A 6,000-nucleotide genomic window follows, 5' to 3' on the forward strand; every position below is an offset into this window, starting at 1 on the left:
AAAATCAAGAATTGTTGATCTTGAACAATCAAAGGATCGTCTGTCATGCGAGAAGTGGAAAACGCTTGTTTCATGACTCTAGATGCAAAGAAAGAAAGAAACAAAGAAAGAAAGAAAGAAAGAAACAAACAAACAAAACTATCGATGCAGTGCACATTTCCCTGATGGAGAAGAGGGAAAGGGAAGTTCAGAGACATTCAGCACAGAGTTTTAGACGTGATACTTTTTTGCATGACAGAACCTGTCATTGAGAAGACATCGCGAGAATACGTCCTCATTAAACAAAGGTAACTTCTTGGGGATTGTTGAATTGTTATCTAAATACGATGCAATGTTAAAGGAACATCTTTTCAGCCTCCAGCAAAGCGCGGGCAGTTAGGCAATATGGTCATACATGTCGCCTGGAACACAGAACGAGTTTATTTCTCTTTTGGCAAAACATGAGATTAGAAAACTCGTTGCTGACATCAAGAATGCAAAATACTTTTGTATACTTTTTGATAGCACACCAGACGTTTCAGATGCAGATCAAATGTCAACAGTAATCAGATATGTACATATCAGCGATGGTGCAGGTGAAGTGCAGGAGTCATTCCTGTGATTTTTACATTTCAAAGGTAAAAGAGTTACTGCATTAACTTTTGGTATCCTCGAGAAATTAGAAAACGAAGGACTAGATATAAAGTTCTACCGCGGTCAAGAGTACGATAATGCTGCAAGTACTTAGTGACACTCGATATGGTTTCCGTTCTGCTAGATCTACAGCAGATGTGCTTACAGTTATATCTCATAGGATTAGCAAATCTCTCGACGGAGGCAACCTTTCTAGGGCAATTGCTCTTGACATATCTAAGGCCTTTGATAGGGTATGGCATAAAAGTTTACTTCACAAGATCTCTAGCTATGGTATAGCTGGAAATGTCTTCTCAATTATTAAATCGTTTCTTTCTGATAGGTTCATAAGAGTAGTAGTTGAGGGGCAAAAATCAGAAGCTCACAGTATTAATGCTGGAGTCCCTCAGGGGTCCATCCTGGGCCCAACTCTTTTCCTGATCTACATTAATGATCTTCCAAATCACATCCTTACATCATTTATACTGATGACACTACCATTTATGGTAGCACATCTAAGACAGTAAACGACCAAGTTCTCTCTGATTCTCTCTCCTCTGATCTTGAGCACGTTGTACAATGGGGAAAGGAGTGGTTGGTTACTTTTAATGCATCTAAAACCAAGCGTCTCTCTTTACATCATCAACGCTCTGATCCACATCTGTCATCAATTGAAATGAATAGCTCTCGTCTTGAAGAGGCCACAAGTTTTGACAAGCTTCTGGGCTTGACCGTTACTCCTGATCTTAAATGGAACACGTACATCAAATCTGTTGCCAAGGCCGCTGGAAAAATGGTGGGATCTTTCCATCGATCCAGTAGATATCTCACTGCTGATGCAATTCTCTATCTATGTACGTCCAAGAATGGAATACTGTTGCCACATCTGGGCAGGAGCTGCTAGAAAAGACTTGTCTTGCCTTGATAGAGTTCAAAATAGACTCTGTAGCCTTGTAGGAGATGTCCTTTTCTCTTCCTTGCAACCTCTATCTCACAGAAGCGATGTTGCGAGTTTGTCTCTGATGTATCGTTATTTTCATGGAAAGTGTTTGACTGAGCTTCAATCTATGGTCCCCCCTCACCAAACTTTCACAGGAAAGACTCGTCTAACTGAAAACACTATCAATAATTCCCCTACTCTTTATCTGTGCCTAAACCTAAACGTAAATTCCATGAACAAAGCTTCTTTCTTAGAACTACACGCCTGTGGAATTGTCTTCCGTTTTCCTGCTTTCCGGCTGACTACAATATGGTTGTCTTCAAGTCTAACGTAAACAAGTTCTTGATGAGCCGTTCCACACAAGTTAACAAATTTACCGAATTGGTTACTATATTGTCCAATTTCTACTGTACACTCTTTAACCCTTATCCTTGAGTGGCCTCTTGGCCTTGATAATGTGGTGATGCCTATGTAAAAAAAAAAAGGCCGGAATTTACGGTGGTGTGCAAAAAAAGATCAAGGAAATTAATCCAAGAGCCATTTTTGTACATTGTTTTAATCATTCTTTGAACCTTTGTTGGAAACATTCGTTTTCTAACAACCCCTCTTGCGTAACATTTTTGGAAGTTTTGAGGCGTTGTACACTTTTTTTGCTCTGTCAACCCATCGCTGGGATATGTTAGTAAAGTACACAGGTCTTACAGTGAAAAGATTGTCCATAACTCGCTGGAGTGCACATGCTGATGCAGTAGTTTAACCAGTTTGTGAAAGCTATTGAAGCTCTGTGTGACGTCGAAGAAAGTGACAAGACAAGAGGTGCTGCGCACAATCTGTTGCCAGCTATATGCGTCTTTTCTTTTATTGTTTTCTTGTTATTCTGGAGTGACGTTTTACAAGAAGTAAACGTTGCTCAGAAGTACATGAAAACACCAGGTATTACCCTGGACATGGTTGCAACCAAACTAAGGGCTCTCAAGGTCCTTTTGGAAGTGTTGTTGACAATGCCGTCCAGAAAGCATTTGCAAAATGTGAAGAACTTGATATCTCTACAGAGAGAAGAATCAGAAGAAAAAACAAAATGCCAGAAGAGGAGGCAAAAGATGCCGGATTGTCGTTGCAGCAGGAGACTAAGAAAGCAATGTTAAAATATCGACTACTAGATTACAGGTAGTGACTGACATTTTAACTTTTTCTACCATTCAGCTAGATCATATTATTTGTGACGGCGAGAAAGAAACACAATTGTCTGTTACCAAGCTCACATCTGTATACGATGAGCTATCTGCAGAAGACCTTTGTCTAGAAGTTCCACGTTTAAGGCGACACCTACATGCAAGCGAAATAAACTTGTAAAAAGCCAAGCAGTGGACTGGACTGCAATTCCTACAGTTTATTTTCAAGTGGGATTTTGTTGAGTTATTGCCATATTTTATGCTGGCTGTAATATTCCTTCTGACAATATGTGTTTCTGTGGCATCGTGTGAAAGAAGTTTCTCCAAAATGAAACTTCTAAAAAATACCTTCGAGTCAAGGCTATCGAATCTGGGTGTTCTGTCCATTGAAAACGAACTTACAAGACAAATAGATTTTGACAATATCATTGACCAGTTTGCCTGAAGGAAAAACAAGAAAACCTTCATTCTGGGACTATAGTATCGAAGGTACATTCTTTTGTGAATTGCCGTGTTTTGCATTTAAATGTTCTGAAAGTGAACATTTGCTTTTAAAGATCAAAGTACGATGGTGTGTAGCGTTTAATGTAATGTTTTGATATTTAATAAAAATATTGGGATTTGTTTTGTCCCCGCCTTGTAACACTCTGTTCTATTTTTTTGTGTTTGTTTTATATAAATACAACTACAAACCAGATTGAAAAATGGAAGAAACTAAAAATGTTTTTTTTCTTTTACACATGTCTATTTCAAATTTTATATAATGAAACAAAACTGTAGAAATATCATAAATTCTTTTTGCCACTTATGCAGTTTTGTTACCGTAATTTTTCCGAACTTTCACGAGCGTTTCCTGGCAGATATCGGGAAAAATCGGGATACACCGATGCAGAAACCCGATGAAGACCAACAACCAAAATAACGCAAAATAGTTGCTAAGAGGAAACTAATTAAAACATCACTGGTAATGTTAAACTTTTATTTTAACAAGAAAATGGAAACGAAGTAAAAAAATCTAAACAAGATATAAAAAAAAATGTAGATATCTTTTTATGAAACCTTTTAATTTTTTTTATTATTATTTATTGTTGTTTGAGGACCATTGTTTCTTTTCTGGCGGGGGTGGGCATTGTTATTGCTATGGGGTTAACTGGTAATAAAACGAAAGGAACACAGGACTTTTAGAAACAAACATGTATTCACATATATTACAGGCAAGGCGCGTTGAGCAATACCATTCCTCAACTGTTGGGCGTTTGCACACGACCTCCTTGGCTGCGTAACAATCTCTGACTGCCGGACACAGGTACTCGTTACCGGAATTGACGTCACCAGAGGAAGTGACGTCATGAGATAGTCCATTAATCCCATGGAGGGGCGTCTCCAACAGTTATAAATTTTTCTGGTTAGTTATTAATTATTTCTGTCGATGATTAGTGATCATATTTATTTTTTTTTTTGCTTTGGTTTTATATTTTAATAATTTTTTAATGTAGAGGGTAGAGTGGTTAACAAATTTTCTTTTGTTGTAAGAGCAGACGATAACTGCGAAGGTAGAGAAGAGGATGTAAAGAAAGTGAAAGGAAGCTGGCGATAATATTGAGCCATCTGGTTTATTATCCTGACGAAAGGATCTTTGAATTTCTATCTCCACATGAACTCTGTCAGATAGCTTTCTAATAGTTCCCTATTTCGATTTTTAATTCATTATTGCATACGAAAATTTGGGACGCTAAAATTAATGCAAAAAAAACCCATTAATAACAAAAAAGAAGCTGACGAATTGCAGAGTGAAATGTTTCGACGACTTTTTAATGAAACTAAGTTTAAGCTAATACCTTTTAGGTATTCGGGTCTGTTTTGAACAAATCAGTGGCGACCCACTCAAATGTCACCCCACTAGCCCCCACTTTACGCTATGCTGAATGGTTAGCTTTTTTTTTTTACATAGGCATCACCACATTATCAAGGCCAAGAGGCCACTCAAGGATAAGGGTTAAAGGGTGTACAGTAGAAATTGGACAATATAGTAATCATTAGTAATGAAAATTTGGTAAATTTGATAACTTATATGGAACGGCTCATCAAGAACTTATTTACGTTAGACTTGAAGACAACCATATTGTAGTCAGCCGGAAAGCAGGAAAACGGAAGACAATTCCACAGGCGTGCAGTTCTAAGAAAGAAGCTTTGTTCATGGAATCTACGTTTAGGTTTAGGCACAGATAAAGAGTGGGGGGAATTATTGATAGTGTTTTCTGCTAGATGAGTGTTTCTCGTGAAAGTTTGGCGAGGGGGGACCATAGATTGAAGCTCAGTCGAACACTTTCCATGAAAATAACGATACATCAGAGACAAACTCGCAACATCTCTTCTGTGAGATAAAGGTTGCAAGGAGGAGAAAAGGACATCTCCTACGAGGATACAAAGTCTATTTTGAACTATTATCAAGGCAGGACGTCCTTTCTAGCAGCTCCTGCCCAGATGTGGCAACAGTATTCCATCCTTGGACGTACCTGGCTCTTATATAGATAGAGAATTGCATCAGCAGTGAGATATTTACCGGATCGATAGAAAGATCCCACCATTTTTCCAGCGGCCTTGGCAACAGATTTGATGTACGTTAAGTTTTCATAGATGCTCTACTTGCTTCGTGACCGGTACGTTACTGCTTACACGTATAATCAAAGACAAAATCATACACAGAAAAAAAAATCAGTTCAAATCCAAAGATTTTTAAAATGCAACTGTTCATAATGTTTGGAAACGCTCGAGAAAGTTTGGAAAAATGACGGTAACAAAACTGCATAAATGCCGAAAAAACATTTAAGTTATTTTTATAGCTTTCAAATTTCAAATAGATGTAGCAGAAACAAATAGAACTCTGTTTCCTGTGCGTCAGTGTCTCCCCTGGCTGTGCGATATGGCACATACTGACCAATCAGAGGCATAGCGCAGGGACCTTCCTTACCCTCTAAGGAACTCCAACTGCTTCCGTGCCGGACGAGAAAAACTCCTTCCTTTTCCAGCCAGACGCCAAAGAGAGCGGACCTGTTTCCTCACTCTCCCTCTCTGCCTACACCGGTATCGACGATTCCCACTGCGGAATAACTACCGGGCAAAGGCAGACAAGTTTTATCCGAGTTATATCTTTTTGGCATCTTACCCTGACTCGCTTCAATGAACCTTTTCCTTGTTAAGTTTTACGAAGTTGTTTGTTCGTTTATTCAGTAGCTTGTGTCGAATTATTTATTTTATTAGGGAGTGTCCGAAAAG

The sequence above is a fragment of the Euprymna scolopes genome, chromosome 10 (assembly GCF_053919585.1).
Source record: "Euprymna scolopes isolate OS-2025 chromosome 10, ASM5391958v1, whole genome shotgun sequence".
Lineage (NCBI taxonomy): Eukaryota > Metazoa > Mollusca > Cephalopoda > Sepiida > Sepiolidae > Euprymna > Euprymna scolopes.